This window comes from Salminus brasiliensis, chromosome 1 (assembly GCF_030463535.1).
Source record: "Salminus brasiliensis chromosome 1, fSalBra1.hap2, whole genome shotgun sequence".
NCBI classification, from domain to species: domain Eukaryota; kingdom Metazoa; phylum Chordata; class Actinopteri; order Characiformes; family Bryconidae; genus Salminus; species Salminus brasiliensis.
The window spans coordinates 91,187,703-91,198,624 of NC_132878.1; positions in this window are offsets into that span (position 1 = coordinate 91,187,703).

Genomic DNA, 10,922 nt, shown 5'->3' on the forward strand with positions numbered 1-10,922 from the left:
TAGAGCAGCTCATATGAGGATGACTTATGCCTTCATTTCAAAGCTGTCAGTCGCAGCCTGACAACAGTGACCTCAGACACTCCTGGCCCTCAATACGTTCCGTCCTCGTGAATATAAAACACACGTGTTACGTAGCCCACAGCAGAGGGGTCTGTGCTGGATACTGGAGTGTAGCCTGATAACCAAGGATTTCAATGAAATTCATATAAAAGATCCATTTAATTTACACTGAATTTAATTTACATCAAACTCTTTAATTATTGTAATTACTGTTATTTTTTTACAGTGATTTCCTAATTACATAATTAATACATATTAACATAATAAAATACATTTACATGCAGTGTATACTTTGTATTAACACATCTAGCAGCTAAAGAGTTAAAGGCTGTGCGCTCTCTGTTTACGTTTTAGGGCACTATTGTATTTACATATATACATAAATACATAAAACCAGGACCATACATATGATATGACCATACTTGTGATTGATAGAGTAAATATATACACTATTTAGATATTGATCTATAGGTTACAGTATTTTTGCGTGAACGTATATATTAATATAATAACTATAATATATTAACTATAAGTTATATTTACTATAAGTTAATATATTAATATATAAAATATATTAATATTACATATTATATATTAACTTATAGTTAATAATTAATTCACACCTTATATTAAAAAGAAAAATATATGCATATATGTTTTGCTGTGTCTGGACTACTTATTTTTAATACTGTACTGCCCTTATTATTGTATTGTATTACTGTGCTGTATTGCGTAACCACTACTGGCTGCGAAATTTCTTTCCTAATCAATGAAGTGTCTATCAATGAATCTATCTATTAAGAATTGGAATTGGTCCAATAGGATTTTAAGATGATTTTAAGGTAATGATATAATAGTATATTAAAGTATTATTATTATTAATAATAACAATTTATTATTATTATTATTATTATTATTATTATTATTATTATTATATAATTTTAATATCTTACAATCTCCCACAATGCACTTGCAATTTATAGTAAACAGTATAACGCACTACATGAGATGAATGTGGACCATAATGCATTGCAAGTCTCTTGTTACTAATGCTGCACTCTCTTTGGACCCGGACATCAGATTTTCCGAGTTCCAAAAAGGAAGTTTCAGCTGGACGCCCCTACAACTCGGATGTCCTAGGGTTAGCCACACCAACCCAGAGTTCAAAAATCCAAAATGGCTGCACAGCACTGCAGCAGTAGTAAAAGGAGTGTTACACAGGTTACATCAGCACTGCTATCTACTGATGTCTCAATAAATTAGTCTTATACACCCAGCATCTACCTGTGGACGTGTTTCCATGGGGTTTGGATGCACTAAATACTATCTGAGGTTGTTATCAACTAGCATCACTGACAATGCTAACCTAGGACATAAAAAGAGGGACGTATTTTGGTTAGATTCACATTAAAACACTGGTAAAGGATTGTCAAACTAGTTGTGATAAAATCAGAAGTCTTTAGCTTAAGCTGTTCAACCTGGATGTGACGCGACTCCCAGCTTGATATCTGACTTCCGAGGACAGTGGAACGGAAAGAAAGGAAGCTGACCACGTTTGCTCATATGGGCCAGTGATCGTTACGAGCCTCTGATCGCCATGAAATTCGGGAGCCGAATTTTAGCGATCTATAGGCAAGCAGTCAACTGTGCACTGCGCAGCTTGATTTAGTGCATGTCAGTGTTTCTTTGCTAACGTAATGATGAGGAAAAGCAGCCTTGCGTGGCTCGAAACACACAAAAGCCAGGTACAAAGCCTCTTAATTGATTATGGGTGTGTTTTGGGCGTAACGTGCAATAAACCAATCATCAGCGTGTCACTAGCCGTTCCCTTTAAGAGCCAGGTGCCGTCTGACTTTGGCGGATTGCTTTTTCCATGCCGCTGACCGCTGACATCTGCCTAGGTTGCGTCAGTCAGTGGCGCACTTGTGTTTTGGGTTGCCAAGATAGCAATACAGCAGAAATTTACCTGAACACACCTGGTTTCGAGACCATATATATATATTAATATAGATATATTCACAGGCACCGTTCCTATTTAAACAACACAGGCGGAAGGCGTGAAAATAGAGTGTTGGCGGGGTGTAAGACAGCAGTGAGCATAGGGCCCCAGATGTTTTCCCCTTTAGTTCATTATGGTACGACCCTGTGTGTGTCCTCTGCTGGCCACTAGTGGGATAGGTGTGGGAGTTGCAGAGATTAGAAGATGCACCCGGAGTAAATTGGGACCTGCTGGTTTATAAGGGACTTGAGACCAGCAGTGGAATTTAAATTTAGCTTAACTGTCAACACAGGATGCCAAGAGCACAGAGTGTCGTTGCTATTATAATAAAGGTCCTTTATAATGAACTGTTTGTAAGGTAAGGTAACTTTATTTGTTTAAAACAATGACTGTAGAAAACATGGACAAGGACGTTGTGGTTCCATTCCCATTGGAGCAGGGAAGATAGAAGTAGAAATAGTAGAAATAGAAAGCCAAAACTGTCCACCATGTTGTCAAATCAGCAACCTGCAAGAGTCTGTGCAGTAGAGATCAGAGGCAGAGACAGACTCCTCTACTGATTTGGTAGACCCGCCCCCTTCTCCCAGACCAAGCATGTCTCAGACCGCCTTCATTGAGCATCCAGCCCAGAAGCAGAGCGGATATTTCCCCGGCTCCAACAGTAAAAGTGCAGCTCATGTAAGTTCCTCTACAACTCCAGCCTCTCCATGTAATGAACCGAAAGGGGGCTCCATGCCCAGCCAAGACTGTCAATCACTTTATTTTTAAGTGTAACCCCACCTTCTTATGATATAGCAGAGTAAGGGTCTGAACACTGATTTCTGGGGGAGAATAAGAAACATAAGCTAATATTAGAACAGGGAAAACGAGCTGTAGGAAAATGAGCTGGAAAATGGGCTGTTTCGTCATATCATACCACAACGCAAAGGCGCTAGACCTGTGCTTGCTTCACTTTTAAGAGGTGTTGCACAGTCCATGTTTTAGTAGTAGTAGTAGTATTTTATCTTGCAATGGACCATGGGGTATTCTGGCTTTGCACCCAATGATTCCTGGTAGGCTTTGGATACACCATGACCCTGAACTGGAAGAAGCGGATAAGAAGGTGGAGTGATGGATTAATATTATTGTTATTATTATTGTTAACATTATTATTATTATTATTATTATTATTATTATTAGTTGTAGTAGTAGTATTATTATAAGTAGTGTTTTACTAGTAGTAAAAGTAGTAATACTTCTTAGTACTATTATTATTATTGAAGAATATAAAATATAATAATAATAATAATAATAATAATAATAATAAAAAGAAGAAGAAGAATGTCACTTTAAACATACACTTTAAAGCATTATGTATTTATTGAAAAATATCATATTATTTGCATATCAATGTGCACCCCCCCCCCCCCCCCCCCCCAGACACTGTGGGGAAGTGGACCACCCAGCATATAATAGTAGTATTTGGTACTGTAGGTGCTTGTGTGACAATTACTGACTTGTAAGGACTTGCCTTTTTTCAGCAAAACAAGACGCACAACAATAACTTTTCATAATATATCACTTTCAACAGAAGCTGACAGACGTTGAGCACTGAGTGAGACAAGTAAACAAAATGTCGTAAGAGGGTAACATTGCATATACTCTACCTTTAGAGAGAACCTAGTATGGATAAAATAAGTCGTTCTCTGAGAAATGCTCAAATGCTGTTCAGTAGACCACACCAAGTGCCAGCGAATGGCCAGAATGCCAAATCCAGTGTCCCTGGTTATAAATCAATCACAGTTGACATTAATTGTCCCATACCCCACCATCCCGAACAACAGCCCTGTGTCTGGCGGCAATAGGAGAGCAGTCCCTCGCGTTTAACCCCAACACCTCAATCTGTTATGACACGATTTCAATTTAGCCAGAGATGTGGGTGGACCTAAGCGATTGTGAGACTAGGAGGGCACGGCTCCAATCTGAATCTGTCCCGCATGCTAAGTGGATGAATGAAGACGCCCTGCGGCTACTGCTTTTAAACGTGAACGCTAGCCACAAGGGCAAGCCGTCCCTGTCTCTGGGGGGATTGACCAGCCCGTGGTGTCCGGATCAATAGGCAAATTGAATTGAGGTCACTGTTTGTCCATAAGGGGTCTTGCTTTTCTGGCTGACTGTCAAAAAGGCAGCTGGGACGATTGTGTGTGGGGGAGGTCGGGGGATGAGTTTTCCCCTGATGACTGCCCTCTTCTTTAATCTTGAGACAGATAGATAGATGGAGATAGAGAAAGTCATAGGGAGGACACGTCCCTGGAAAGTGTCTGGAACTGTGGGAGAACGTGTGAAGAGTCTCATTACATTTACATGCACTGTGGTGTCCAAATGTTTGTGGACACCCCTTTAAATGAATGCATTCAGCTGCCCTTATTGCTGATATAGATGTGCATGCCAATAGAAGTACTGTATAGAAGTACTGCCAATGGAATAGGACTCTCTGGAGCAGATAAAAATGAACGAATTGGCACCATGCTGTTTAATGCAAGGCGTGGGCTGGAGGGGAATAAAGCCCCCAGCATTGAGATGTGGAGCAGTGGATGAACTGTGTTCTCTGGAATAATGGATGTTGGGATGAGCTAGGAAGTTGGCGATGAGCTGGGTGGTGATCATCCAACATTATGAGCTCACTCCAATGCTCTTGTCGCTGAATGCAATCAAATCCTTACAGCAATGATCCTCCAAAATCCAGTAGAAAGTCTTCTTCCCTGGACAGTAGAGACAGTATCTACTCCAACATGTTCTTTTGGACTCCCATTCACAGATAATTGAGGCATTACCTAGGATTTGAACTATGCTCACTCAATCGTAGGGTCAACACTCAGATTTTGGGTACTCAGTCCTGGTTTTCAAGAACTGTCCACCTTGGACAGCTCAGATCCAACACACAGGCCCTGATATTTAGATGTCCCTGAAGGTGACATATATATATATATGTTGGAGTTGGAGCTCCACTCTGCAGGGTTGTAGATCACGGGGATCAGGATTGGGCAGCTCTTTGGAACCCCTGTGTGCCTGAATTTTATTTTTTATAGACAACATATGGAAACAAAATAAATGAGCAGAGCAGAAGGTTTGGTTTGTTCCACAGTTGTCAAAGGCCGAACAATCATGAGACTATGTTCTTCTGATTCCTTTTAGTGGGATATGGAGTTGGAAGAGTCTAGAATTCAGGCTTTTTGAGGTTTTTGATTTCCTTTGATTTTCAGCATATACAGTGTCCTTGTTCTAGGCAAATATTAGTTTGGCTCAAGCCAGCATCCATCATCTCAGTGGCAAATGTAGAACCCTTTGGAGCCATGGTAGACCAACCATGTTGTTCATGGAAAAGCCCTCTGGCTCTTTTATTTTTCTCTCTCCAAGAGCCTTACCACATCCTAGGACACTTGAGACCTAACCATGACTACTAAAATTGAGAATGGGCTCGTGTCCTTCTTCTTCTCTAAGGCTTTCCTCATGGGAATTCCTCCCTTTCCCGATCCCATGGCGAAATCATAGGGAGAAAAGGCCTGAAATGCATTCCATTGCATTTTAATAAAGATACACGCCCCTGCTTTTCCTGTTATAAATCCTTAAAGAGGGGTCCTGACTCCAATATGTGGCAACAACATCAATATTAACGTGGGAGAAAGTTCCTCCAAAGCCTTGTTAAGCCCCACAGCATCAATATTGATGGGCTTGTGCTACATCCCTGCCACCTACTGGAACTCTCATATGGTAATTACTGAAGTGCGACTGGTTCAGGACCCATGAAAACGAGCTCATTCGTCACAACTGTTACCCATATTTCCCTCCCGATGCATTACGGCTTAATAAGCGAGAGTACAAATGGAAATTGCAGATGAATTTATGATATTTATGAACAAAGAACTTGCTGAAGTGTGAAAAAGTAAGACAAAAAATACAAGAAACACATCAGCAAGGGCAAAACAGCTTGAATCAAGTGTACAGCTCTGTTTGGACGGGATTATATTTACACGGGGGCTCCTCTGTGTTTTTCTTTGTCGTCCTCTGAATAAATTACAGGCTGAATTACCTACTGTCTATCATTTGGCCCAGCGTTCAGCTGAGGATTTTAATCCCGTCTGTATTCCAGATGTCGCCTCACACACAGAAAGGAAAGGTTTTTGGCCACTGCTGTGTGCCATATTTACTCTCAGAGCACACGTATCACAGCTCCTCTGGTGGATATTAAACACTTGTCCCAATTGGGTACTAATTACTAATACTACCTAGTCTTCAAAGTTAAGTATATTCAAACGCCTGCGGACATCATGTAGACTCAGAAACCTGTAGTGATGTATATTGGCATAGCAATGCTTCAACACTTCCTTATAGTACAGAATGGGTTAGTTGCTAGTCCTCTAGTCCCTGTACAGAAGTACTGCCAATATGAACCTATTGGCACCATGCTGCCTAATGCTAGGTGTGGGCTAAAGGAGTATAAAGCCCCCCAGCATTGAGCTGTGGAGCAGTGGAGGAACTGTGTTCTCTAGAATGATGGATGGTGCTCTGACCAGTACTTTTGGGATGAGTTGGGGAGTTGGGAATGAGCTGGGATAGTGATTGTCCAACATCCTGACGTTCTTGTTGCTGAATGCAATCAAGTCCTCACAGCAGTGCTCCTCCAAAATCTAGTAGAAAGCCTTCATCACTGGACAGTAGTGACAGTTACTGCAACATGTTCTCTTGGACTCTGATTCGCAGATAGGTGAGGCATCACCTAGAAGTTGACACAGCAACGCTTCGCCACTTCCTGTTAGTACAAAATGATTTAGTACATTAATATTTTGTAAACTAATCTGCCAATCCTGCTCTATTCAGATTAATATATAGTCTACACACTAGTATAGTAGTGCACTTGGAACGCAGCCAAAAATGTTATGAACCGAAAATGAAACCAGACTGTTGTTGGATCCAGCGTCTCTTTGACTAATCCAATCCGAACAGGGCTTTAGGTGAGCAGTTCACACAGAGCTGACTGCTATAAGCTGTCATTGTGTTTTAGCTTCATCAGCCTTGTAGCTTCAGTAAAAAAACCTAAGAAGTATGTTTCAGACACCAAATACGAATCGACCTAATGGGAAAAATACGTTTTTGGCCTTCCTATCCCTTATAACATATACAATGATTTCATTTGGATTAAATGAACGGAGCGAAAGGAAAGAATTTCACTGTAATTCAATTGTTTTAGACCACAGCTGTGATGAAGAGAGCCAGACTTCTGAAGAGCTGAATGTAAGAAACATCTCACATTAAGTTATTAAACAAAAAAAGCTTTTGAAGAGTTTTATGGTAGTTTGGGAAGTTTTGGCCTAAAACGCATGTTAAAAAAGAACAGACCACAGTGTGGAGGGAAGCCAGCTATCATATATGTCCAAATGTTTGTGGACACCCCTACAAATGCTTTCAGCTACTTTAAGTTGCACCCATTGCTGACACAGAGGTGTCTAGTCCCTGTGGAGAAGTACTGCCCATAGAATATGAGTGGTATGAAGCTCCTCAGCATTGAGCTGTGGAGCAGTGGAACTTGGTTGGTGCTTCATCCCATATATTTGAGATGGGTTGGGGAGTTGGCGATGAGGTGGGGTGATGATCGTCCAGCTTTTGTCACTGAATACAATCAAATCCTTACAGCAATGCTCCAAAATCTAGTAGAAAGCCTTGAATGAAAATCAATGATTGAGCAGGTGTCTCAATACTTTTGTCCATATAGTGTATGTTCTCTTGAACTTCTGTTCACAGAAAGTTAAGGCATCACTGGGGATTTGTTCTATGATCTCTTGATTGTAGGTTCAATGCCTATACCAAGGGGCTTTAATATTTCACTGCCCCTGAAAGCCTTAATTATCTGGATCAAGTGTGTTATAGACTGGGGTTTGCTGGGTTGCTGGTTTGTAGATCACTAGGCTGATCACTTCTAGATCACTGGGATGAGGATTGGGCACCTAGAATCAGGACAGGTAGGGCCAGGATTGAGCACCCCTTGGTCGTTCCTATACGCATGAATTTTAGTTTTGGACGATTTACTTACTTTGAAGTTGTTAAACACCTCATTTTAAATGATTAAACAAATGAAGTTTTATTGGCCTAAAGTTTTTGGCCTAAAATGTATTTTTTAAAATACCAGTAGGGTAAAGTAAGTAAAATAGCCCCAAAAACTCCCCAGAAAGCTATTTTTTTTTATTTATCTCACCATTATCACCATAACATTCTATTTAAAAACTTGTTTACTAGTTGGGGCCATTCCTTCATCTTATGATGATTTGGGAGAAGCTTGTAAGAGAGGTGGGGAGAACTTTGGGCTGGAGTTCAGACGGCTTCTGCTTTTTGCTAAAGCCAGTGCCCCACTGATAGATGGGGCCAGGTATGATAGATGACCGGGTTAAAGGGAGGTGACAGGGTGGTGGAGGGTTGCGAAGACTTGTCGTAGACACGTGAAGAAGGTAGAGATGTAATTTATAGGATGTCAGATTAGAAAGGAGGGGTTTCAGGCATGTTCCTCCTTTCAAAATGGAGTCATTTCATAACACCACTTAAAGACACAGGTTTACTGCTTATTTTGGATAATGAATTTAATTACTATATATTGGCGTTGTGGACATTACAAGAGTTATCTTCTGTACATTTCTCTACAAAGTCAAATTTCAACAGACCACTTAAAAAGAGATCTTAAAATTGGTGTAATTCTCCTTTAAGCCTTAACATATATAGTAGCCCAGGCATAAAATATGTAAGTGTTTCCAAGACTACTGACAGCCGAGTTGGGAATATGTCACATGACCAAGAACTTCATGCATGTTTCATTAGCTCATGTGATTCTATAGGGTGGACGGGGCAATGGTGTATGGCCTGATTTCTGCTTTTATTTCTACTGTAGCTGTGTGTGTGTGTTCCCCCCTTTGCCTTTCCTCCAACACTAATAATATCATGGTCTTCCAGCGTCGTCTGCTCTGCCGGAACGCCGATGCGATTTACACTGTGGAATTTTCTGGGCCAGTAAGTTAAATATTTCAGATGGTGTATTTTTAGACACGTCTGTTTCCACTTTGTACACTGTATGTTCTACTGTGTGTATACCGCCACACTGTCACTCGCTCAGTCTCTCTCTCCCTCTCTTGCTATCTCTCTCGGCTGGCTGTTATGGCCTACGGCACCATTTGACCCACTAAGTCATGGTTGCAAGGCCTGGAGGGATGTCGATGCTACATGGAGGGAGAGATGAACCATCAGCGAAAAGCTGAGTAGCGACTTTCCCAAAAACTGAGTGCTAATTTAAGCACTGGAGGATCGTGCACAGAAATGCATTAAGTGCATTTTTTTTTTAGCAAAGTGAACATGCATGGTGTCACTGTACTGTATTGTATGATAGGCTTTACAATGAGCGGGAGCCTACATTGATTCTTTCACACCAGTGCCCTAAATCCAGAGCTGATGGATCGGCCACATTAGATCACAGCGGTGCGGTATCGAGTTCCGGGGTGCGCTGAGGCCAGGGTAATTGCTGTCGGGATGAGATTCCACAAACACAAATTTCCAGATACTGCAATCATTCCTGATGGCCTACAGGCCAAAGGTCTGTCATGCCTTTCTAAGCAAACATGATCTGACTGATACCCAGCCCTCACATCTATTCAGTACAGATCTATATGGAAAATAGCTGCTTACTTTGGTGTTTTTATTTATAAAGGTGTACTGGCCACGTTTTATACATTTACATTAACAGCATTTTGCTGATGCTCTTATCCAGAGCGACGTATGCAGGTAGGAGAATGCAGAGTTAGGAGTCTTGCCCAAGGACTCTTATTGGTGTAGAGTGGTGTGCTTGCCTAGTCAGGGAACTGAACCTTAATATGCCCCAGGCATTTTTTTTTCATTTTAAAGAAATACTCAAACATTTTCAACCTAATCTCTATTGTATGGAAGCTCATTCCCACCACTTTTTTTTTTACCAATGTTTTTATCATTATTAAATGCTTTTTTTATTTTTACAATTGTTATGTCATTATTTTAAGATATTTTTTGATATTTAGAGATAATTTCTCATTTTTTAAGATACAATTTTTTACCTTTTAACATAATGTGAATCTGGCAGTTTGCTTTTCACTGTGTCTCAAAATTTCATGATGAATGAACACAAAAAACTCTCTTGATGCTCTTATACATTTGAATCGTGTTACACTGGTAGGAGAATGTAGTTTTAGGAGTCTTGCCCAAGGACTCTTATTGGTGTAGAGTGGTGTGCTTGCCTAGCCAGGGAACCTCAATCTGCTCCGGGCATGCGATGCTGTTACCTACTACTACTCTCAGGAAAGACATTTTTACTAGTTTGTGCTTTTCCATTTTAAAGGAATACTCCAATATTTTTTAATATTGATATTAAAATATCAATAATAATAATAATAATATTTCAATATTTTCTATTTTATGAAAGCTCATTCCTACCAATTAAATTAAACATTAAACATTAAAAAGTAACCATAAAAAGATTATGAAATATTAAGTCGTTGTTTTGAGATATTTCACTTTTTTAACATAATGGGAATCTGGCAGTTTCCTTTTCAGTGTCTCAAAATTTCATGATGAATGGACACAAAAACTCCAAACACTTTTTTAATAAAAGTCATATATATATATACATATACACATACTCAGTATTACACTAATACATACTCTACATTGACCGATTTTCAAAAGGGCAAAATAATAGTTTACTGACTTTGAGGGATGTTCTAGAGCTGTTCTAGTGAAAGTGTACCCAGAATGGACTTCTCCCACATTGAGTTCCTCCCAGCAGCATAACAGTGGTGCCCCACGGGTCATTAATGCC